At 38.2% G+C, this 26271-nt stretch overlaps 1 protein-coding gene across 5 annotated transcripts in view; it reads right to left on the bottom strand.

Moving 5' to 3' along the window:
• RNF144B (ring finger protein 144B) overlaps positions 1–25990 on the bottom strand; it is an 89576-nt gene extending 63586 nt beyond the window's left edge. Inside the window, exons 1-4 of one of the 5 annotated variants that reach the window (XM_066189235.1) lie at positions 25902–25954; positions 15678–15918; positions 14808–15070; positions 11700–11747 (exon numbers count right to left, since the gene is read on the bottom strand). The gene's annotated coding sequence lies outside the window, so the exon portion shown is untranslated. Of the gene's footprint in view, positions 1–11699; positions 11748–14807; positions 15071–15677; positions 15919–25901 lie in introns of all 5 variants that reach the window. The other 4 variants (XM_066189220.1, XM_066189233.1, XM_066189238.1 and 1 more) reach the window with 4 other exon arrangements.
• Positions 25991–26271: the final 281 nt, after the last annotated feature.

The raw sequence follows: 26271 nt of genomic DNA, 5'->3' as shown, positions 1-26271 counted from the left end.
ATGTTTGGCAGACAGTGTCTAAAACTTCCTGCACTACCTGTCTGAAACCTGTCTGAATCTACTCTAAAAGTCTAAAATCTTTTCACCTTTTCTTCAGAATAGTTACTTCTATCAGTAAGTAGAATCCCAAATATCCCACTGAGCATATGGCACTAGCTCATGATTTTTTTGTATCTGTACAAATACAAAAAATGCTCCAGTGTGCTTGACCTTGTTTTTGCCTTAAAGGCCTTCTTGTGAAATGTGTTGAACAAACAATTTTTCTTCTAGTATTTACATCTGGGTTCCCATGTTACTGCAAATGTAATGTGCATGACCATGACACATTAATGTTTGTCATTAATGTGTGCATAGGATTATCAGAAGGCAACTCCTTCAGGTAACACCTATTTGACAAATCCTAACTGCTAACATTTCTACTTTTAAAAGTAATGATAAGAAGCTGTACGTTGTAAGACTATGAAGTAGCCTGGTATCAATAATTTTTATGTTACAGATTTTCTGGACCCTACTCAGACTGTGGACCCCCTGCAAGGCATCACCCAAACACATTGCCAGAAAGAGTTCACAGTCTCACAGTCTGAGTTGCAGTCAGAGGGAACCAGAGGAAGACCTGTGAAATAACAAGAAAAGCGACGCAGGAAGGATGTGACAGGAAGAAGATACAAGACACTTTTGTACACAATGAAATCAGTCAGAACATTTGACATTTCTTCTTCAGCCTCCTTTCCTCCTCATCAAGAAAATAAACAGCTGCAATTCTTGACCAGCATTAACTAGTCATCACTGTTGGCTAGCCACTGGTACAAGTCATAGTGGAAGCGAAGAAGCTGAAAGAAGAGATGTTTCCCTTATGAATAATAAGGCAAGGTGCTTTTTTTTTAATAGATGGGCCCACATAAAAATTCATAACAACACAAGCATGGATGACATCTATGGCAGAAGACAAGGGAGTAGCAGTGAGTTGTGGAGGACCAGGAAGGTAGAGAGGAGAAGCAGCAATCCTCCCTGCTGAAAGGCTGTGGGAGAGACGGTTCTCAGCACAAGCTACAGGCCAGTGTAAGGACTGAACAAACAGCTGAACAGCCACAGCCAGCACCACAGGATGTTTGATGGTAACACCTAATGCCTGAAAAACACTCACAGCAAAACCACACATTTCCTTTCACTGTTTCCAAACTGGTCATTTTGTCACTTAAAAAACCAACAAAATCCCCAAAACAACAACTAACTTTTTCAAGAGGTTTTTATCCGTTGGCCAGAACACTTTTCCAGACTCAAGAGCCCCATGAAGTATTCCTGCAACAGTTGATCTCAAACATTTTATCCCAAAGCTGACAGTCCCTGCATGGCATTAAGTGAATAATTCCTGGGAGATTTCCCCCCTTTTCAGCTTTTCCTCATTCATCCACCAACCCACTTGCCCTCTCCCCCTCAAAAATCCTCACTGTTTCAGACAGGTCTGTGAAGAACCTGTTTTAGTAATCAGTAGGGTGCTCCAATTACTTCATCATGACACAAATACTGCCAACACCTCAATTGCGGAGGTGTTTCTGGCAGAGTTTGTGTTTTGCCATGTAGCCTTCCTCCACAATGGGAGTCACCTTAATAAAAGAAGACATTATGCTGACAGGTACAACTGAGAGGAACTTTCCCTGGCATATGTAATTGGAGCCTCAGTAACTGATTGTCCAGAAAAAAGATACAAGGAAACTATTCTAAGAGGGATTAGCTCTTAGTTAGGAGATAGAAACAAAGCAGTGTTTAAATGCCATGAAATCAAGGACCACTCCACAGGCCACTCTGGAAGAACAGCTCTGTGTGGATCAGCTTTCTGAAAAACAGAGGAAGAAGAATACAGAGACCAGGCTCTAGAAAGCTTCTGTTTGTCTGTCCGTCTGTCACTGGTTGGCTGTAGCCAGACATATTAGTGATCCCCTGACTCAGCCCCCTTGCAGTGTCACACAAAGCTTTGCTTCTTCTCAGATACAAAGTCTGAAGCCCTGCTGACAAAGTCAGCAAGGGATCAACTATCCCAGTCCTTAGCTAGACACGTTTCTCTTTTCAAAGTCTGTTTGAGCCATTTAATTATCATGAATCCTGTCTTTATCAAGCCTGCCTCCAGTCAAGTGGCAGATTCAATACTACTCAATACTGTCTAGCAGAGTAATTGAAACCCAGTGTGTGCAAAACAGTGCTCTGCTCTCCTGAAGCTCAGATAACTCTTGAGCATTGCCTTGCCATGATTTTAAGACACTGGGAAAGATTTTTGCCTTTGAGAAACATCACGGGCTACAGAGCTCCTCCTCTGTTTTCACCTCCACTTCTAAGTGTGAACAATTAATCTTTTCTGCCAGCCAGACCCAACTGAACAAGCTCTCCTCTTTTTTATATACATATATTTTTCAGTCCCTTCCCCCCATATTGACACCCACTACAAGAAAACAGTATTGGCCCATTTGTGTTCCCTGCAGCTCTTCAGCCTCATCTGGGCTGTGCTACATTTGTAGACTTCCTCTCGGGACAACTGCTCCATGTTGAGTAAAACTACAGTAAAACAAGAAACAGGTCACAGAGGGGTCTGGCCTGAAAGTCAAAAGGTTCAACGCAGCATGTTTCCAACATCTGGAGTGCTGGACAGGGTTTAGTTAAGTACTTTGATCATACAATTGCATTATTTGTCTTAATATCAAGCACAAAACAAACCTGATGGTATCTAATGAGCTTTTCAACCTCTGCAAAAGACAAAATCACTAATGCATACTAGCATTGCACGCGAATTTCCAATAAGATTTCCAAGAGGGAAAAAAAGGTGCTAAAAGCCCTCTGCTGCTGTACCCCATCTCCTTCAAACAGCTGCTGAGCAAAGTGCTAAACGAACATGCTATGGCGTGACCTGAAAACCATCTCTGATCAGTTATTCAGTGGTTCTTCAAGACCAAAAAAATACTGAACACTTCAAAACGCAGGTCATAGTTATTATTTACCCTAGCTTATAAGGGCAATAGTTAATAAAATAGAAGACTACATAGTCAAAGGTACTGCAGTAAAAAAAAAAAAACACAGAAAACCTTAAAAAGATAATGCAAATTAAGATGTGTGATAATTGGATAGCGTCTGGCATTACTAGACTGAAGAAAAACACACTGCTATGTAAAAGGTGAATAATGTCTGAAAAGAAGTGCAATTATCACAGCGTTCAACACATTATCCCCCTCAGACCACATCACACAGGTTCATGAGAATCTTTGTTAACTGATATCAGATAGATGCTGCTGGAGGAGGAAGTTACTGGTGTTCCCAGTGGCTCATTTGCAGGATAAATGCCTTTGAGATTCAGAGCGCCAAACAGTGCACCAAACTACACTTTACCTTTTTTGTTTGTTTGTTTTGCCACACCAACCTTAGCTTGTTCACTAAGTTTCATTCAGTCCTCTTTCTGCCCTCCTTTTATTTTGCTCTACATTACAATGTGTGGGATAATGTTGTTAAACAATCACATTTGTGAATGTTAGAAAAAGGTATCCTTTTGAAATAATTCAGTGGCAATCAGCAGAGGAGTTGGATACACGGACCAAAGATGATTCCATCCCCTCTGAAACTTTGGCTTGTCAGAAGTGCTTGAATTTCCCTTTTGATGCAACTACATGCCAGTCTCAATTTTAAAGATCCATTTCAGTAGAACTACTGCCTCTGCATTCTTTGAAACTATTGTAAAGAAATATGAACAGAAAAAGGTCTCTTTTTATATAAATATTGTAAAGGCACATAAAAGGGAATCTAGCTTTGTCCTCATGATTTATGCTGTCAATAGAAAGCTTTAACTAAGTTACAGTAATATTACTCAGTTGGATTTGCTTTTTTGTATAGCAAACATATGTGAGCTATAAATCTCAAGAAACAAAAAAAATCTATTTAGCTGTAGGCGCTTTTATATCACCAGCAGTCTTAGGTATGCTTTCAACATTTTGTCTGTTCAATGCTAATGGCAATGGATTAGGCAGATTAGATATGCCTACCAGTGCAGCTCCCCGATAAATTACAGGCTTTCTATCCACAGCAGGCCCTCAATAATTCCATTTTCTGTAGAAATGAAAATGTGTCTTTGAAACAAAAGAAAGCACTCCGTCTTCCAGCCATTCACAGAAAGTTTTGCTGGTTTACAGCCATATGTCAAAGCATGCCTACTGTTCTGTAAGTCACCCTGGGAACAGCAGGACTAATGAAGCCTATTTTCTTACAGAATCATGTCCTACATTTAGCACCCCCAGTGTAATGCAGTGCCTGAGTCCTCCAGTGCAACACAGCCGTATTCCCTATGCTCCCTCACAGCAATCTTGCACAACCCTGAACTGCGCCATCACACACATCACTGCCCGAGTGTCCTCCCACAGCATTTCTCCACTACCTCCTCTCCATGACCCTCCCCTTCCTACAGTCACCACCTCCTCCTTCCTCCTTCCCAGCTCCTGCCAGCCTAGTGCTACATCTGCACTGATGGGTGACCAGGAGCAGCTGAACATAATGAACTAGACATGAACTCTGTCTCCTCCAACCTGGCGGGAACCACTACAAGTTGGGCACAACACCATTAGAGGGAAGACGGACAGACGAAGGAATACATAGGGTGGTTGCACACACTGTGTTTTCTTTGAAAGCCTAGTCTCTTGAAAAGTCTGCTGAGATGCTTCTTGGTTCTCCTTTTCAGGAAACATATCAGGACAACAGACTTACCAAAAAATTCAGCCTTCAAAAATGTCCTGAGATAATTATTTTCATTGCCCAACTTCTGCTTCTAGGAGCTTATTCGCACAGCTAACTCAGAGAAAATAGCCAGTGAGTGTGTTATTAAGTTTTATGCATTTTATTGAAGCTGATAAGAAACTATCTAAAAGGATCAGTGCTGCTGCCTCAGACTGAAGTTCTCAGCCCTATCTTCTACCTACAGAAAGGCCCAGGCATGACAGAAGAGGGTGCACTATGCAATTCCTCAAAAAAGATGGACTTGTGGCAAGCTTTTCAGTTTCCTCCAGCTGTGAGATATCAGAGCTGTATCAGCAAGAGATTTAACAAGGTTTTGGCTGCTGTCTTATTTGAGAGATCTCAATAGCAGTCAGACAGTTTTTGTGTTTGTATTTTTAAACTGTGTCATGGAGCCTAAAGCAAAATTTGCTCTGTGGAGGAAATGTGCAATCGGAAAAGGTATGAAGTCTTGGCAAAACGAACATGGATAATTGGGGCAAGCCCACAGGATCCAGCCTGTCTTCGTGAATCTTTGGACAGGCTGTCCGATAAAAACTAAATAAAAAGCGAGAGTGGAAAGATAGGGACACAGTCATGGATACAGTGAGCGTGTCTGTATGCTTTGCATTGGAATAAGGGTTATTTTTTACCACCACCCACATAAAATTTCCCACTTCCAGTTGAACTTCTCAGCTGAAAACTGGGAGACATCAATTTTTAGATAATGGGTAGAGAAAAATATATCTGCATACCTATCACAGAAAAGTATTTAGCTGTGATTAGAGTCACCAACACCCACCTTCTGAGATTATGAATAAGCTGCATTTATATGAAAAGTTATTAACATTCATTATATTGCTTACATGGCTTAATAAATATCTGTGGGTTTTATAAACTTCATCAAAACCACAGACCTCTTCAGCATTCCCACCCCTACTGGTATACAAAGTAATGGGAATTGGTTTGGCCCCATTACCACCATTTTCTATCAGCAGAAGTCAGGGTCTAACATTAACATTTCACTCTCTTCCCTTTTTTTCTTTCACTCTCTCTCTACAATCCAGGAAGACATCACCTTTTCCTCTAGAAAGAGCCATGCCTTTAAAGAACGATATTAATATAACTTGTTATAAACTAAAAGAGGCATTGAGACAAGTAATAGTACATATGAAAGAGGATTCCCCACATTTGTTAAAATTCCCAATGGAATTTATTTCATCAGAAAGACAGAATTCTAAATGTGCTTTTAATTCTTGATTTTTTGTTGTTGTTGTTGTTGTTGATGATTAGGCTTGGCATAACTACTTATTTAGAAAATGACAAAATTAAACATTTCATTAATTTTTCAAAATGTTTTTACCAACAATATAGTCAAATGTTGTCTACAGCAAGTTTTTGCTTCAGAATTTATGTAATACAGAACAAAATTATTCTCCTTCAAGGAGTCCTGTCCTCAGACAAGTTAGCATTTTAGAATTACTTGATTCTTTTAAACATAAGCCTTTATCTTCTAATAATGTGAAATACATTTATCTTTCCTGACTCTATTAGTCACAATTTAGTTTCCTCCTTATATGCTGCAATTCTTGGCAATTACTTGAATCTTGCCCTAAAACCTAGAATTGAAAAAACTAAAAATATTACAATACATTATTTCAAGTAGGAATTACATATGTGTATATATTAAGTCACATTAGCAAAAACTTAGTAGAGCTAGGAAATGAGCTCGGGCTTCCCAGAATCACAGTACTTTGCATTCTATTTTTTATTCAAACAAACCCTAGCCAAATAGAGCTAACCATGACACAGAAGACTGAAATAATTTCTAAATGCATTATGTTCTTTTCACTGAGCATTCTGTCTGTTCAGCTTAGTGCCAACACAGGCTCTCCTTAAATCCTAGACTGCACTCATGGGATAAACTGCTGATTATATCAAAGGAGCCTTCTCGTTGCCAAAGTATTTGATACCTGGCTGGCATTTTCCCTAGGCAAGTGTGTTCTGCAAGCTCTGTGAACTGTGTTGTAGCTTATGCTATTTTGGTTCCTATGATAGTTAGAAGTAGCAGCAGAGACAGATTCAAGCTTGTCATCTTCTAATCTTAAGTCACCACACACATCATGCTTCATCAGTGATGAAAAATAGAAATACAGCAGCCAGACATGTCTTTGGCAAAAGAGTGTCCAGAAGACATTTTAATGAAGTCTAATGTCCATTATTGCTCAAATTCACTTCATGTGCAGCAAACTGAACTACACAGACAGTGCATTCATCCTCAAAGAAAACAGAAATTACTTTGATTCTGGTAATTGTTAGCTCTAATATTAACAGTGTTTGGGAGAAGAGAGCTATGCTGTCCTCCATGGAATCACTTCAAGGCACCTCAGCAAGATAGATAAAACTAAATGCTACTGCCCTGAGGATGAGAAGAAACTAAGTACTTCTGTCCTCATTCCTGCGCCAGCAGTATTTGGAAACAGCAGCAGAGCAGGGATATAGGTAGGGCAGAGGTGATAGGAGTGGGGTTATAGTAGGTGAGGAAGTTGTTGGACTGCAGTGGAGAAAGGGTGAGGACCTGAAAGAGATCTAGAGGGATTCCCAAATGCCCCTAGGGAGTGGGTACCAGCAAGGAGTTAGAAGGTTCTGAGAGGGGTACGAGGTTTAGGAGCAGTCAGGGACGATTTGTACCTGTAGCAGGTTTTCTTTGCCTCCTTTTCCTCTAACCTTCCCCACTTCTCCTCACAGTCTGACCTCAGTACAGTGGATCCCTCAAGCCTATTGCTTTTCAACACTGAATCTCCTTTTCCTGACTTTTTCCCTGGCAAGCAAAGTACCCCAATTCCACCTCCATTACTCTTAGAAACCATTCTCCAAATATTCTCTTTCTCCCACTTCCCCCGAGAGCTTCTAACATGTAAGAACAATAAAGTGAGCTTGATGGGACTTGGATGGGAGAAGATTATAAAATGGACCACGATGTTCTTTCCTTGCTTTCTTTGCAAGCTGTTCTGGTCAGTTAACACATCACTCAACATCAGTAAGAATCTTTCTTGACTAGGAAAGATTCCTTCTCGTAAATTCATAGCCCCCTTTTAAACAATGGACATTTTGAGTCACCAGGTCTCAGGAACCTGAAAGAAAAGCTCGATGGGAATAGATCACTCTGATCTCAAAACAGTTCAAATAGATCTCCTGCTCTTGGGCCCACTACATCATTGCATTTCTTTACTTCGAAAAATTCCATTTGGAGGCAGAATGTTTTGTACAGAACACCACCAAGGGCTAAAAATAAGTTGCATATACCTGTGACTGGAAACAGTAGATCAGGGCCAGGAAAATACAAGAAAATGGGGAATGTTTGACAGACAAAGAAAGTGTCTCAAGTAAAATTACCCTACTGCTGCCAACATTATTTAAGACCAAAAAATCTCGACTGGTTTCTAAGACATTGGTCCCACAAATAAACTATCTCTCAGCTTTTATTTAGAGTCTCATTTGCTGCTTTGATGATTGACTTGCTATTGGGAAAAAAATGCCCTTCATTTTTCTAAATAAGCAGCCTACTATTGTTCTCTACAAAGTCTTATTGAAACAAGTGTACATTTATGTCTGTGTCTAAAAGCTTTACATTTGAAAGTGCAGTTGTATTAATTTTGGTTCATAATTTCAGGCTTCCCTCTGACAATAAAAAATTATGCTACCTAGAGTGATGTAAATTGGGTGCCGTAATAGCTAATTCAATTTTTAATGTCTCTCCCTTTCTCTAATATCAATTACCTTCTACAACACCAAAGTGTCCTTGAAAAACACTTGAACAAATTATGCACAAGAATGACTATACAAGGAAAATCCAAGAGGATGTATTAAAAAAATGTATCTGACTAGAAAGACTGTGTAAACCAAGACGAGACCACTGTTCCCTTACAACTTATAAAGTGGTCCTCTTTAATGTCTTTTTTTCCCCATCAGCATTGAGTAGGTTATACAGCTCCTCCTCTCCCCCCCAAATGGCAACGATTAACATTGGAATAAACACACTCAGTCCATATATCAGCCAGTGTAAGATGGCAAAGCCTTTTCAGGTTCCACTAGAAATTCAGACCAGCTAAGAATCATTTTTGACATTCATGAAATGTATTATGTTTGGCCCTTTTTTGAAAAGCAAGTTCAAAGTGATTGAAAAACACTTCCAAAGAAGCATAGCTACATTTTGCATTCACCTCTGCATACAGCAATCATGTTTATTAGACTGCAAGGCAGACCTTGACTTCATAATACAGGGGCTATTATAAACTAACCACCACATAAGGAAAGACATTTAAAGGTGGACAGACAAGCAGAAAGAAACATAAACCATGCACAAAAGATATCTTAAAATTAACCACTTGGAAAGGTAACATGAAAAAATCTTGACTGCTAATCAAAAAAATGTATAAAAATTTAAACCAGTAGGATGCCTACATATGAAGGCCACGCTTCTCAAAAATTCAAACACTTGCTACATAACAACAGGCTATAATCCTTTCCTTTCAAAGACATTGATTTATTTTTTTTCTTGAAAAGGAAAGCCTTAGACTATTCTAATGAAAACAGTAGTTTTGATTATTTAATTCGAGATACCAAAATGCCTCAGACCTATCCTTGATGATAAATATGACATTGTATTCGTTTGCTTTAGTCTAAAGAGCCCTCTAGCGCTCACTAACAGCAGCCATAATATTTTATTTCAAATAAGAAAGGAACTTCCTTGCAAATGTCTGCCTATTAGATCTACCAAACACCTCCAGCTAAAGGAAAGAAAATGAATTTGAGTAACTGGGTGATACATCTGCATGAATAAAATAACTTAAATTCCATAGTTAAGACTGTTATTTGGAAAATATGTTCATGTTTTTCTGTCTAATTCATTGTTTTCTGTCTAATTTTAAAGGACTCATGGATTTAAACAACATTTCAGTCATCCACTAATAATATTCATTGATACAAGTTTATTTATATATGGAAAAAGAGCCTTCAGTTTTCAAACTTATTCAGCCCTCTCACTCATCACTGATGAAAGTCAGTGACTAATAGGTCACACTGCAATTATCTCCAGAGAGGTATTTTTTTCCATAGAGGTTCTATTCAGGTAAGTTCAGGAAGGACCACCCCATTCCACTTTAAACAATTACTTCATTTTAAACAAAAAACCTTCAGATCATGTTGTGGAGAAAAGGTGCTATTAGCTTAAGATTTCTTATTCATTCACATGCCCCATTCTCTCATCTGAGTCAACAAAACTGCCTGTGGAAGATAACCTGTGAACCACACCAAGACATTCCTCAGTGCTACCACAGGCTATAGAGAAAAAATACAGAGAATATGCCTTCAAGTTCCCTATCCAGCATCTGAGAAAGAATTTTTAACCCATTCCTCCACTGCAATGAGCTTCAAGACAGAGATGTGGCAATCCATAAAATTGCACAAAATTTTCTTACATTTTGTCTGGAGGGAGTCTACTGATGTCATGTCCAATATCCTGAGTTCCTGTTCCTAAAAAAGTTTCATTTAGCAGCACAGTACTTGTTACTGAATCTTCCAACCCCCACCAGTAACAATCCCTAATGGATTTACCAGTGAAGGGTGGTTGCCAGCTATCCCAGAATGAATACCATTCCCATTTTTAAGGGGAAACTGATTCTTATCCAAGAAGCTGTAGTATTAGAATGAAGTTAGTACAAAATTGTAACTGATTTTCTTTTCGTATCCTAATATCAGCAAGTTACTGTCACTTACACCTTAGAAACACTATTTTGTCAACTGCAGTCACAATCCAGATGTGAAAGAAAAATACATTCTGGGTACTTCAAATTTAAGAAACTACTTGTATACTTATACACACCAGAGAGTTATTCTTTCACTGTGCAATCAGTATTGTACAAAATCCATACTCAGACTCTGCAGGAAGCTTTCAACAACAACAACAACAACAACAACAAAAAACCCAAACCCCAAAGCCCCCCAAAGCACCAAACCTCCCCTCTACTTTAGCTGAAGGCCTTTCTATCTCGTATTTACAGCAGCACAGACAGAGCCTTTGGTCTTAGCAACAGCAAAGTGTTGGATGTCACACTGCCACCATCAGAGGCATGAAATTTGCACGGGAGATTATGAAGTTGATTCAGCTCTCACAATTCTCCAGTATGCACCCAAAATTGTCCAGGACAAGGTACTTCTACTACCTATGCCAGGAGTAGAGAACATATGTGTCTAGAGGATAATGAGATGGCAAAGATAAAACTACTGTGTTCTTTAAGCTATAAGAGTGCAACTTGTATGGACCAAGTGGTTACACAGGTACTTCTACAGCACTTTAACTAGCCTGGATACAGCTCTTGAATGTGAATTTTAAAAAGTTTCTCAACTTGAAGGATCCTTGTCAGCAAGAGAGGCAATTCTTCATCTACACCAAAGCATTTTCTTGAGGGACATAATGCATTAGATGTCAAAGTATAAAGATACTTTATTCCTGCTTCTTTCATGATTTGTAGTAGTTTTTATATCCACAGCATGACTGCAATTGAGAAAGGGCTAGAAATGTAATGGTGCAGTGAGATAAAAGCTAATATATTAAATACTCTTACAAAAAATTAGATTTCTATAACTTGGTTTTTCAAAAGACTGTGCAAAAGTTTTGAGAATAAAGTTCGAGCAAAGACATCCCCTCAAAGGAAACTGATATTCATCCTCGAGATGTCATTTCAAAGTCCACCTTTAGGTTTCCTTTAGTATAATGGTATATTATGTGCAATCAAAATCACTGCTAAATGAACAGGATTAGGAAATGTAACACCAGCCATTGTCTGAGCTCTGTTAGCTAGACATATGAAAAGCCAAATAGTGACTTCCTGTTCACTCTTCCATTAGGAAGAATATAGAATATGTAATATAGTCTTAACTCCCATATGTTTACTTACAGGGTTCTTTCTTCAGGGACTTGAAAGGATACTTCTGTGTTGCAGTCACTGTAAGAACAAGAAGTGTAAACTATTTTAAATATGGAATGAAAATGTCAATTCACTTACCTCAGTTACAGAATATTTGTGCAAAAGCTTTAGAAATGTTTATAACATCCTGGAATTAGCACTGGTTATCTAAAAGTAAATGAAATTTATGTTTCTTATGAAATCAGTAAACTTATCTAGGGAATATAAGAAAAAGGAAAATACATTAAATCCTGTAGTGAATTTAAGTTTATGGAATTATTCTATTGAGACCATTAACAACAAGGTCAAAGCACATACAACTTCACCAAGAACAACATTACCAATGAAAACCTTGTTTTCCCAAAGGAAATTTACTGCTACTTTACTATTATTATATTTTCCCATGTAAATTAGAGTTCAATTCTCAGTGTCCTGTTATGATTTCCCTCTTCCTGTAACCTCCATTAGAAAATGAAATGAAAGAAAGCAGACTGACACTAGAACAAATTAATTATGATGCTCTGACACGGGGGATTGGATTGTTTTATTATATTAACGATAATACGGATTAGTTTTGAAGAACTCTACTGGTCTTAGTTCACAGAAACTAGATACCACAAGAATGTTTTGTTAAAACAAGCAATAATTTCCAAGGTCAGGAAAGAACTTTATATGCCATTATTTGACAGGAACATTTTCAAATACTTCCATGGCTCAAAAACACATTTGACAGCCGCTCTCAAGTCAACTGTCACAAACACAAGGTTTCATTTTCACCCTGACATAGCCAAAACTATCAACTAATCTATCCCTGAAAGAGACACAATATACCAAATTCATTCAACATTTTTTCTTCTCGTCCTTGAAAAGAGGTCAGGGTAAGGAAAAAACCATGCCCTACAGATCCCTATAGAGAGATGACTCTGCAAAGGTAAACTCAAGTAAGCAAGCATATTTTCTTCATCTGAAAACTGAAAATCATAGCATGAATATGCATCTTTTGCGAATGCTTTAAAGAGAACTGTAATTCTGTAGTTATAAAGGTTACAAGTGCTTCTGTCTTCATCTTTGAAAAGTACATTGAACAAAAATAATTTGCAAGCTGTAACTTCACATTTCCTGTTCCACGTTTGATTAATGACCTATTTTTCTCTTCCACTTCTCAGAGAGATTTCAGAAATGAATGCATTTTCCTTCTCCAATCAAAAAGGTTTATGGATCTCATAAGACTTTACACTGATCTCTTCAAATGCCCGTTAACATTACATGTGAAAGATGAGGAGATTTATATATTTGCCCGAGATGCTTTCAACCCATTTCAAGTGAAATAAAAGTCAGACACTTAAAATTTTACAACTGTTTCATGTAAAGTCAAGCATGAACTAAGCTCCTAGTTGAAACTGAAGCTACTTCAAATTCTGTGGAACCCAGAACAAAGCAGGGAGCTGCTGCACAAAGGCAATACATGCGACAGCCACCATCCTACATGGCAAAATCAGTTTGTAAACTCTGTTTACTTCAAGCTATGAAAGCTTCAAAGAGAGCAGCCATCAGTCCTACACAGGCCTCACATTGGAAACTGGTTCAGTTATACAGAATTAAGAATGGTGTGACATTAAAATTCAGCAATTTGGAGCAAATCATAATAGTAAACAACCAGAAAAGCAGCCAAACTCTTGGACCTTCCAGAGGCAGCTGGAGTGGTCACCTCTCAGCAGTGGCTGCTCTCCTGGTCCAGCAGTGCTGTTCCAAGCACATGTCCAGGGGCTGCCTGTAGCTGTTCACAGACTTTAGACAAGTGCAGTTTTGATTCCCTGCATTTGCAGTGTTGTTCCTCATGGTAACATACCATGATAAGTAATATTTGGCACATAAATCTCTAATATTTAAATAACATTATGAAACCTGATTCAATTTAGTTATTAATCAATTATTGTGTCTGTAATTGTCCTTCCTACAAAAATACACTCAAACCTTTATGGTCATGACTTCAAAGCTCAAATTTACCAACACTGAAATAATAAAAAAGAAAAAAAAATGTATTAGAACTCAGCTCCATACATTAGAACCAGCAAGTTTTCCCCTCTAAAATAAACGTAATTGGGAAGGCAACAGGATTTGGGAACTTTGACGTGTTCTTTGTAAAACTCTTCATATACATTCAACAATTTTTTTAAAGTTTAAAAAGAAGTCGGGGGGGAAAACCAACTGCTCTGGAAAGTTGTCCAGCTCAACAATGCTTCACTGTGTACTTTAATATCTGTGGCTCACATGGCATAGCTGAACCCTCTTTAGGTACTGGGAGACTGCTCTAAGGTCTGCCTGGAGACTTTTTCAGGCTGAACTACCCAAACTCTCTCAGCCTGGCCTCATACAGAAGGTGCTCTAGGCCTGATAGTATTCATGGCCTTCCACTGGACTTGCTTCAACAGATCCACATCTTTCTTATGCTGGGGGCCCCAAAGCTGGACACAGCATTCCTGGTGGGGTCTTACCAGAGTGGAGCAGAGGGGCAGAATACCCTGTCTTAACATGCATCATGCTTCTTTTGATGCAGCCCAGAATGCAATAGGCTTCCATACTCAGTTTTTTTCCCACCAATTCCCTCTAGACCTTCTCCACAGGGCTGTTCTCAATCCACTCATTGCCCAGCCTGTATCCATGTTTGGGGTTGCCCCAACCTAGGTGCAGGCCCTTGCACTTGGCCTTGCTGAACTTCAGGAGGTTTGTATGGGCCCACCTCTCAGGCCTGTCCAGGTCCCTCTGGATGGCACCCCTTCCCTCCAGCCTGTCGACCTCACCACACAGCTTGGCGTCATTAACAAACCTGCTGAGTTGGTGTTGCTTGTTCTACTCAAGTACAAGCAGTAGCCCTAAACCTAAAATATTAGTGAACAAACAACTCACTGTTTTCTCAGAACACATCCCCCTTTCCCTTGTTGTTAATGTCATCGGGTTGTCTGAGTTGAGCTTGAACTAACAGCTTTATATCCCAAACCCTTCTGCCAGAGGGCCAAGGGAATAGACAATGAACAGGCAAATGATGAATGAGTCAAAGAAGGATGTAGAGAGATAGGAGCTCAGTAAATCCACACATACCACTATTCAGCATGAGGGAGGTCTTCAGGGGCTGTACATTCCCTCCTGCCATCCCAAAGGTATCACCATATGCACGCTCTGGATCCCTTTACACATTGTGCCAGTCCAGCTTCTGCCTGTGCTTTAATTCATTCCTGCATCCTTTCATTCACTAGTTGGATCTTCTCAGCTGATGGACAACAGGACTATGACAGCTCCCTTAATTCCCAGGCAGCAACTCAGGACAAAGTAGCACATGCATGTGTCTTCTGAGAATAAAGAACCTGGATACAAACCACACAAGGGAAGTCAGAGGCAATGAGCATGTAATCAGTGCTGAAGGGCACACTGCACACTCTGATTTTTTTTAATTCCTGCCTTTTAAAGCTTTTGTAAATTAACACACTTAGCAGGCTGGTGGGAATCTGAGTCATTTGTAACAAAAAAATCAATATTTTCAAATGTTTAAACAAAAGCAAGTATAAATTTCAGGGTTTAGGCAATACTAGAATTGTAATTTATTTTGTTTTGCTAATATAAATAAGTCCATGTATACTATGTTAAAAAAAAATCTATGTTTTATTCAATAAAAAAATACTCAATGAATATTATTCATATTACTTTACATTTGGTTTTAAGACCAGTCAGCTAATCTCTGTGGATACTGCAAAATCTGATGATTAAAACTGACTTTATTAACACACAGAAAAGAGAAACATTTCATTAGAGCTAAAAAACCCCCAGAAGCATTCAAAATAATTAAAACAGTAGTTTGTTTTGTTAATGACAAAGTAGTTCTAATTCTTATAAAATTTTCCCTTAATGACAAAAGACCAACTCTTTTGATTCAAAAGCAAGTCATTAGAACTGTGAGGACAGAAAGAAACATACCCTCAACTGAAATTTTACTTTAATTTGTACTTTGTTATTTTAAATATTTAGATGCAATGTCTCCAACACCTTCCAGTCTGGTGCAACTGTGGACTTCCCCTGAAAGAAGAGCTCCAACTTGCTCCTTTCCCCTCACATCTCTCTTCCTTAGCTTCCTCTCCACCAGACCTGGGAACTGTGCAACCACAAAGACAGTCCCACTGACGGATCTTACAGAAGATTTAGTCAGTCTTCTGCCAACCTCCAAAAAAAGAGAAACCATTTTCATCAGACCAGTTTACTGGACTTACCCCAGAAACAGAGGAAGTATATGAATTGGCACAGAAAAGTAAGGGAAATCCCCTTCTTCCTATGGGAATGGCAGCTGTAGTAGACAGCATCATATCCAGCCACATGCCAGGGCATAGTTTTAAGCTAAAACTGAACTTTCATCTTACACCCCAAAAAAGAAAGAGGGCCCTTACTTATATTTGTGCCAGAATAGCACTGGTGTTGGCATGTGATCTGCAAGATCTGGGCACTGGGCAGAGCCTTAAATGACAAAAAACCGGATTCCTTTCCAACTAGTCCATGTCAATTATCCAGTTAATCATGTGGCTAATAAATGCTTGAAGTAGCATAAAGAAGAGCAGCAACAATTGGTGAGTGGCCAGGCAGAGGACAGAGACAGAAGCACAGACTGAAGGTATTCCTATGCAAAGTCGAGGACGAGGACAATTCCTCCAAGGGCCCAAAGCAAGGTAAAGAAGGAGAGGAGCTCCACCTCGTGAGGCCAACAGGCACCAACCAGCACATCCATTCTCTGTAATCCTTGCGCAGTCTCTTGTGATGGATGAATGGTCAGGCATGTGACAAACTTTTGTGTTTGAGTGGGTTCTGCAGTTTTCACATCCTTCCACACCCCAGTATTGATCATTTTCTTCTGACAGTTTAATGAATGACAGAGCGATCCCACTAAAACAGCACCACTTTTGCAATAAATAAATAGTTTTCTTCCTAGTCCACTGTTTTTTTAATAAATAGATAAACAAACCAAATAATTTCACTCAAGCTGTTTTTTTTTTCTTCCCATCTTCATCTCATTGTACACTGGAAGGATCTGGAAATCTACTGCCACACAAATGTGCAATAACTGTACATGCAACATTTCTCTTCACCCCTCTCCTCATCACCTATAAACTTAGATTAATTCATTTTTTTCACTTACCTACAAATTTGCTTTTAAAATATCCTGAAACACTTGAGTTCTATTGTACTTCTACAAATGTATCTGAAAATGTCAACTGGCACAAACAAATATAGACAAATTTCCATATTATATTTGCCAGAATAAAATGCAACACAGAAAGCAAAATGGGCCAGTACTCAGCTCTGCAATGACGACAGAATGCAAGAAAGCAAAAAATCCGCATTCCAAAGAACAGGTTTTAAAAGTCCCAATATGCTGTAAGGATGTAACATTTAATTTACATGAGCAAAATACAGAATAGAAATAGTTGTAAGTCTATGAAGACAACTTATACTATCCTTTACAGAAGAACCCCAAGCACAAAACCAGGTATTCTGTGAAGAAAGTAGAAACCAACACCTAGTAGTAATTCCAAAGAAGCTGCTTCCAACTGCTCTCAACTGTTTCAATTCATTTTCAAGACTGTTTCTCTGAGGTCAGGAGCAGAGCCCATGCCAAAGAACATGATCTGGTTGACTAGTCAAAAGGGAATATTTGGTTTGGGAAGCATCAGGAATGTTTAAGGGGGCTTATTTTGGAGCTTTTTGCAGGTTACTACCAGGAAAATTCCAGATTATTGTCTAAATTACAGGAGAAGAAAATGATGTGTAACTACTTACAGCTTATAAAGAAGTTCAATATGTGTTACTAAACCAAGTTTGAAAAGTAGTCAGTGTTCCCAGCCAGAACCACATAAACGAGAAAGATTCCACATGTTCATCCAAATCAATCTGTACAGAATATAATCATAACTCCAGAGAAGGAAGTTTGCCTTATCCCACCACTAACTGCATTCAAAATTTCCTCTTGCAGTTTCTCCAGGATGGCCTCACTGTGTGAGGATCTTTGGAATCAGGAATGTCTACATGAGAAGCAGACTTTTGTACTGCTTGAAAAGTGTGGAAAGATATTCAAGAATACATTCAAGAATTGCATGAATGAAGAAAAGGACCCTTACAGCTTATCTACACAAAGAAATTACTCTGTATTAATTGAGGATATGAATATATAGTACAAATTCAAACATTCAACTACTACTTCCACATGTAATGAGCTGAATGCTCCAGTATAATGAGCATTATAATTCAGTACAATTTACATTGAACAAAAATATTCAGTAACACCCAAAGCTGGATTCAGTGTGGAGCAATGCAGGTTTTGTACCTTCTGCCTTTTTTTCCAGCAAGTTCCTTTGAAAGAAGCATTTTCAGTACCAGTAAAATACAAACTTAAACAAAACAAAAACCAAAAAGAAAACAACAAACAAACAAACAAAAATAAAACACCACCAAAACCACCTCACTATACAGTTTAACTTAAATCAGATTTCCAGGAGAGAGCACATTCCTTCTCCACTGTTTGTAGACAGATCATTTACAGAGATGTTCTTGCTACTGACACAAGTCCTGGCAAAACCTGCAACTGAAGATGTCAGAGAACACCGAAGATGTTACCCTTTTTTGCTGCCTGCCCCACTTTCTGCAAAAGATGGCCCTTACTGCAGCACAATAAGCAATCTGTCCATGCCTCGTGCCTCCAGAGTTCACAGTCCCTTGTATTTGCTTTCTCTGAACGTAAGTTTGTGCTATGTACCATCTGTGAACCCCCCTGGCTGCTCAACAAGTATCCACTTTGTTCTGCTGCTCTTTGTCCAGGAGACTGAGGAGAAGGGCAGAACAGAAAACTAGACATAGTAACCTCTGCAATCACCCTACTACAACTTAGAAGGGTTTATTAGCCAGAACTTTTGGGAAGATTAATTTGAAAAAGCTTTTAAAATGCATTAGTTAAACCGTAACTAAAGTTTAAAAGTGACTGTAAAATGCTCTTGTTTAATTTACTTAAGAAGTAAACTTGATTTACTTTAGAATTCACAAACAAAAGTCACTTCCAAATAAAAGAATCCATAACAGATTTGAATGTGATTTAATTCATAAACTTCTGAAGTTAGCTCAAATTCATAATACAGAATGTCCATGTAGCAATTTAGAATATTTTTTTCCTGAATGTTCCTACATATGCAAGCTTAGAGGCTGCTATTCATTTTTTCTGAGACACAAAATGCAGTGAAGACAGAGGGCTGTGTTTAGAACTGGGCAGGAAGGTAGCTATGAAGAAGTGTGAAGTGAAAGCATTTCAAGTAAGTATTTTTGTAAGCCACTTGCAAAAATGACAAAAATGGCTCTGTTGCCTAGCTCATTTTTCAACTGAATTACTTAACCAGATGGAAAGCCAAAATATGTGACCTTCTGTGCCAAGTAAGGTCACATATCTTGGGTTTGGGGTTTTTTTCAATAAAGTTTAAAAGTAAAAACTACTCTGAAAATCAAAACTTTTTTTGAAAACTAAAGGTGAATGTATTTTCTAAAGGATAATTGCTTAGTCAATGAAACACACACACACAAAAAGATGTAATCTAACAACATTCAGACTTCTAAGAAAATACATATATGATACCACCGCTGTATTATTGACCATTCTGATGCGTACTGCAAGCCAAATTCTGCCTTGGCAAGTCACCTCTTAAACACATCAGAAAAAAAAGCCCAGAAAATTACATATATATGCACATTTTAAATAAGAAATAGCCACAACATAACTAAATTCTTACTCTGATGAGACCCATGGCATTCGTTTTTAATAAGCCTCAAGTTCTCTAGTTAATGCTAGATCCCCCTTCACTTTTCAGCATATGCATTCTCTCACAGCCAAAGCCTGCTGCAGATTAGATGAAGGCTTAAACTTACAAATTGAACTGACATTTACAAGTCAGAAGTGACACATAGAAACTCTGCAATTGCATCACTCAGTCTGGGTACACTCCCAGCTGGCTTCAGTAACAGGATACATCAGATTGCAATTTACCATGGACAAAAAGACTTTTCTCACAGTTGCTACATCCAGGATTTCTTTAAAACATTGGAAAGATTTGACAAGGCTTTAGGACCTGACAGATCTTATAGCAAATTTTAAGGAAAATTAAGCAAATTGTTGGGGTCTTCGACATGTTTACTTTTAAAGCCCAAAATGGGAAGTATAACAGAACAACCAGACCTAATATTAGGGAGTACAATCTTTTATAAAGCTTTAAAACCTGTTACAGAGATGTCAGCTATGTTACATTATTAAGATCTACAATCCTGCAAACAACTGTAGAAACCTTGAGTATGTGAATAATCCATCTTTATTTAGTGAGCGAATCAGGAAAACGCTCTCATAGGTACTTACAGCACAGGGGTTTCAGGACCTATTTCTGAGAGGCAGACTCCTATTAACACATCAGACTGTTCAGGTTACAAAGCTCATGTGTGATCAAGGATCTTGTAATCAATGCTGCAATCCACCACCAAAAATTCTAATTCTCATTAGTATTAAGAGCTACTTTACATAGCAGGGATTAAGTATTTCCCTTAAGGCCTAACTAAGCATCCAAGGAAGCCTCATCCCAGCAAAGGCAGCAGCAAGTCTAGTAGGTATTTATTAATTTGTACTAATTTACAGCAGTTTAGGAGCACAGTGGTACAAGCCTCACCAAATGGTAGTAACCGGGGTGCAAGTCCTTCAAAACAGCATAAACCAACTAAGAGTAAACTAGAAACAGATACCAGAATTTTAAAATACTTTTTCAATCTTTTCAATTTCCAAAGTAATTAAACCCTCAATGAGAAATGGCCAGGCTAAAACTGTTGAAATATACAGCTGTGTTTATATAACACCAGTCTCTTTCTCCAGCTACATTTCAAATGGGAAAAGCACACAATTTTTTTTTTTAATCAAAACCAGCCAAAGTATTTTCCCATAAGCTTTCCAGGAAAGTCAACCTCTGGACTAAAACCAAACATAAAATTTTCATCAGAAAAGGAGAATATTTCATTAAGTTGTGAATATGCAAAGACAACATTCAGACATAAAACAATGGAGAAAATTCCTACCTAACTTTTCCACTTAGCAGCTACTACAGACTACCACCTATTATAACAAGAACATAACATAATAATTTATTTCAAAAAACTCAACTGAATTCAAGGCACAGGCATTATATTGTGTGCTCTCTACTTCTGTCTGATTTTTATACACTGATCTTCAGCATCAGGAACAAATTATCAAAAAGCATGAGAATACGTTCTACTCCACAAAGCTACTTTTGTCCACATAACTACACATGTTTTGTTCCAAAAGCAGTAGACAGTTTCATAGAATCACAGGATTTTGACAAGTTTGATGGTTTTCATTTTTCAGTATGAAAGACTTTTACCTTATTTATAAAATAATTACTTGGAGAAGTTGGGATATTTCTTTTGAAATACGTATCACCTTCCTCTAAACTGAAGAAATAGTAAAAATACCCGCAACAACAAAGTTTTGTAAGAATAAAAAGTCAGAAGTGTCTTGTAAAATTATTTATATAAAAACTATAGAGTAAAATTTGAAACACTTCAGAAACTTTTGCAGAAATTGAACAAACCCAAGGTCTATTTACCAAATCTTAAACCTTTTAAAATTATTGTAATGCACCTATCTGTGGATATTGGATCATTAATAAGATTTAAGTGAAACAGTTGTTCTACATAATGTTCTAAATAATGTACCATCTTAAACAACACATCAAAAAAATATCTGTTTTGAAGTTAATCTTGCATTACAGGATCTACCTTAAAATCTGCTCACAATGTACAAAAAATGTGGAAGTGAGAACACAGGAGGCATCAGATCTGTGCATACTTTACTCTCACTAACACCTCTTGGCCCTAAGATAGGGGACCTACAGTAACAGATGTTTGGTTGCTCTGTGCTGAAATCCTGAAAAGCACCAACAGCTGAAGTTCTCAAGTCACTCCCAAAAACTGAAGAGAATAACTGTGTTACAGTTTTCATGCCAGCAAAACATGCATCATAAAACCAACAGACATTCACAAGCACAGAAAAGAATATTTGGAAGTGAAATCAGCCTCTATCAGCCTGAATCATCAGCCTATATCCAGTATGTGTTCAGGTTTCTGTCCCGAATCCCAGCTGCCTTCCACGGATCACAACCCAGCATTTCATCCTAACACACTGAGCTGTAGAGCACGGTGAGGCTGCTGCTTCATAGGCAGAAAAACCACCAAAGGAGGCAGAACGGGCATCAGAACCATTTCCAGCTAAACTGTTCCTGTTAACAATTAAAGGTTGTCTGGGACTGTACTGTTTGATCAGTTTACTCTACCCTTTTTTACTGACTTTTAGGAAAGATGTTGTAAATTTCCATTTTCTTTTTCCACTGCCTACACAATATGGATGGAAATCAGCAGACTTGCAGTTTATTTCCAGTTCTGTTATTAAATAATATTCATAGTATGTTAATCCTCAATTTACGAAGACACAAAATGGGAGAAAGAAAAAAAAAAAAAAAAAGAGGAAAGAACCACCGACTGACCGATTGTACCTGAGTAACTACTCCAAATGTGGTGTTTTGGAAATGGTTTCACTTAGAGACACTAACTGACAAATTCAACTAGTTTAAGAATTTTACCTAGATAGTCTGTGAATTTTCTGGAAAAGCTTAACCAATTACCCAAGGATGCATGTGGGTAATGATGTGATGTTATTTCTGGAAAGTCTGTTTGTAATGTCCACATTTCACATGTGGCATCATTCATCTTCAGGCAATTCAGTACTCAAATTCTTCCTTCTGTGACATCCTTGCAATAATTTTGACTTGTACAGGGATTGCTGTAACCAAAGTATTTTGCAGAGCAATCTAATTTTTAGAATTACATGAAGTAAAACAGTGTATTGATATCATCTGCAAAATAAATAGGATACTAAAGTACTGATTTCCATCTAAGTGGATACTCTTGTGTTTGGGTATTTTGACCAGAAAGGCTTAGCCCAACTTTACAGGCACAACTTAAAATATAACATACAATTCCATGAACCATTTTGAGAACTTACACAGCTTCCATTCACTGGGCATAATACAATGCTTCATTTTCTGAGCGAGGTTCAGAATATCCATGTTAGAGCATGGTGCTAAGAGCACCAAAGTGGTGGGCTCAATCCCCATATGGGCCATTCACTCAACAGCCGGACTTGATGATCCTTGCGGGCCTCTTCCACCTCAGAATATTCTGTGAATCTGTAATTTTTTACTCCATATTTTACCTACAAAGCCCAGACACAGAAACTTTCACTAATTTGTCTTTGATGACAAAGGAGGTGACTTTCAGATTCATGCATATAGGACTTGTAACTTGTCTTCTAGTTCCATACTGGAAAAACCTTTCCACTTTTTCAAAGGTGAAGAACTAAGCAATATTTGGTTAAAAATATCTAAATCTTGAGCAAACGTTTTCTAAAATCCATCAACACATGTAAATACACTACTTTATACTAGAAGACTTCTGAATGTATCTGCTATTGTCACGGGAAAAGGAACAAAATATGAAAAAATCTGTTTCAAGGAACAATAAAATTTACGACTACATGCTTCTCCCATACAGAAAGAAAAAAGCTGAGCAGCCACTCAAGACCAGTGAATTTAAGTCAGTGTCTTCCTCCACAAAGAATGGCTGAACTCCTAGGGAAAAATTTGGGAGAAGTCAAATTCTGCAAATCTGGCTCTAGCTTTTGCATAGTAGCATTTCTAATCACTCCTATGCCAGCATCTTCATTCCTTTATACTACACCAAAGTAATGAGTGTCCTTGAATTTCACTCACCCCTGCTTGTTACAAGCAAAATTATCCACCTGAAGTTTTAACATGGAGACTTTTCTCTTACTTATTGTAATTTCTGCAAGCCAGATTGCTTTATCTGGTAATTACCAAGGCGCAGTCTTTATTTTAAGCTCTGGTAAGAAAGAAATTTTTTATCACCGTGCTCACAGCTGTTAGTCAGGAATTAATAGTTTCACAGCTTTCAGACCTTGCCACATCACTTGAATGCACTATACAATGGCACATTTCAGAATGATGAGCTTCTTCATCCAGTAGCTCCACTGGAAAGAATGGTGAGTGATTCAGTCGTCTCAGCCTAAATGCACTCTCCCTTTTTATGGTTTTTCATAATCATTACTGCATGTGGATACCTCTTGGAATTATGTAATGTATGCATGTCAGTGCAAATCTACCATGCTCCAAACTCTAAATAAAACACATCAATTAAAGTTTACTTGGAAAAATGATAAATGAAAAGGCAACAAGGTGGAGAAATATAGTGACAGAGACTACAATTACAAAGTTCTAACCTTTCTATAATGTTTAGATTAGACTGCAGCTCAACAAAAACTTCAGAATGCTTCTTTTAATTTTCCCCTTCATATAACAAGCAGTTGAGTCTCACATACAAAATCAGATATTAAACCATGTTTTCTCCAAAATAAGGGTACTGCTATCAAAAGTGATAGTTCAGGTAAGTGTTTCAAAATTTATTTCCACTTAAAAGTATTGTGACAACATTTACAACATTGACAATCTGTTTCCATTCATTCATACCTGAATATCAAATTTCTTTATAAAAAATAAAATTTTCCCTTTACATACTTTAATAATTTAAAATATGTCTTTCTAGGCTCTTATACTGAAAACAAACTTTACCTGAATGCCCCCTTAAACACACATTAACACAGAACAAGAACAAACCAAAACCTGACTTACAAAACACTAAATCTTCTGTCCTGTGCTAAACCTCTGCAGCTCTCTACAGGCTTCCTGCAACTTTCCTTGGTGTCCTAGGCGATGGTGGAGCCCACCTCACACTAAAAGGAAGCCAGATGCAGAAACCAGTGAAGCCTCTGAAGTCCAGCCACCAGAAAGGAAAAATATGAGCTTCCTATATTTAAACTGTCTCTCTTTCAGAATGTCATTGCTGGAATTCTTCTAACATTTTAAAAGCCTCTCTCATCTCAACTTTGCAAGTTCATTATGTGCTTACACATAAAATAGTTTCACTAAAGCATTTAGTTCTGTCATATCAGAAAGTCACCAGGACTGAAAGCTTATAGCTTTTAGCCACACAAAACAGCACTGCAGTTTCTTGTCTCTTCTAAAAGCATATTTCCAATTCAGCAAGTCCTAGCAAAGAGGAGAATCAATTAAACTCCATTATCCAATTTACATACAAATTCTGTATTAAAAACTTCGACTTAAGCTGGCAAAGTAAAAAAAATATGACAGAAGCTATTGAACAAATTCGGGCTCCAGTTACACTCAGGTAAATCTGCAGTGACAGTTCTGAAATAAATAAAGTTACCATGGTGTAAAGTCTGAAGTAGCTGGAAACCGAACTTGGCCACCTGGCGTTTACTTACTTCACTAAACCTAAAGCCCTGCAAGGGTCAAACAATGAATAACTACATAATTTGTGAGAAGAAATGCCTAGAAACCTAGGATACAGAGGTGAAATGAGGATAAAAATTCTTTGCTTCCATACTGAACTTTATGGCTTTTGTTAGTCTAAGCCAGGCCATGGATATTGCTTTAATACGCTATGAGTATTTTCAGTGTAAAGTTACATTCATTTAAAAATAAGGCATAATTCATACAGAATTCACATGGAATTTTAAGGTAGATTGAATATTACAGCCAGGTGTATAAACCTTTAAACAACTTCAGTTGGGATTTGTTTTTTCATATAATAAATGCAATTGTTTCAACTATGGACTGGGAACATTTGGATAGTTTAATATTTGTTTCTGCATCTAGTTTATGTATTTCATAGTAAACACTAAGGGCCTGAACCTGAGAAGTGTAAAGAGTAATCACAGCAGTAGTCTCTTCAAGGCTAAGAAGCTTTTGTAGAGTTGCACTCACGCCTTACACGTAGCAAAGCACACCTAAAGAAAAGGTATGTCAAAAATAGCTTAAAATAACTGTCAAAATTAGAGTACAGGCTTAAATGAATGTGATTGAAAATACAAATTAAACCTCAGTTGGGCTTCAGAATATTACTTGTAAGGATGCAAAATGAAATCCCCACTAAATGCCATTATCCCATTATGTTAGCCCCGGAGCATACTTGCATTCCCAAACTTCCAGTCGAGAGGAACCCCACGCAAATCCCAAAGCAAACTTCAGTTAAACTTTAAAAGTTCACCTCTTTTGCAGAAGGTAACGCAATTAACACACATGCCTCGAGTCAGCAATCACCTCCTCTTCACCTGAAAGGCGGAGAAGCTTCGGGAGACGGAGGGAAGGGGCTCAGTTCCCTTCCCCGCGCTTGCAGGTGCCGGTCGGTGCCTCCCCGAGCCCCCCGGGGAAGAGCGCGGCGCCGACGCTGGGAGCGCAGCGCCTCCCGCTGCCGGGGCGCGCTCGGCACGGGCACTGCGGGGCGGCCGAGTCCCGGCGCTCGCTGTCGCTCCCTACCTTTGCCTGGCCGCGGGTTTCTC

Source organism: Chamaea fasciata, unplaced genomic scaffold (assembly GCF_029207755.1).
Source record: "Chamaea fasciata isolate MVZ Bird 193981 ecotype frontalis unplaced genomic scaffold, bChaFas1.0.hap1 SCAF_1, whole genome shotgun sequence".
NCBI classification, from domain to species: domain Eukaryota; kingdom Metazoa; phylum Chordata; class Aves; order Passeriformes; family Sylviidae; genus Chamaea; species Chamaea fasciata.
The sequence above is the reverse complement of the archived record's forward strand: the minus strand, read 5'-3'. Positions and strand labels throughout refer to the sequence as shown.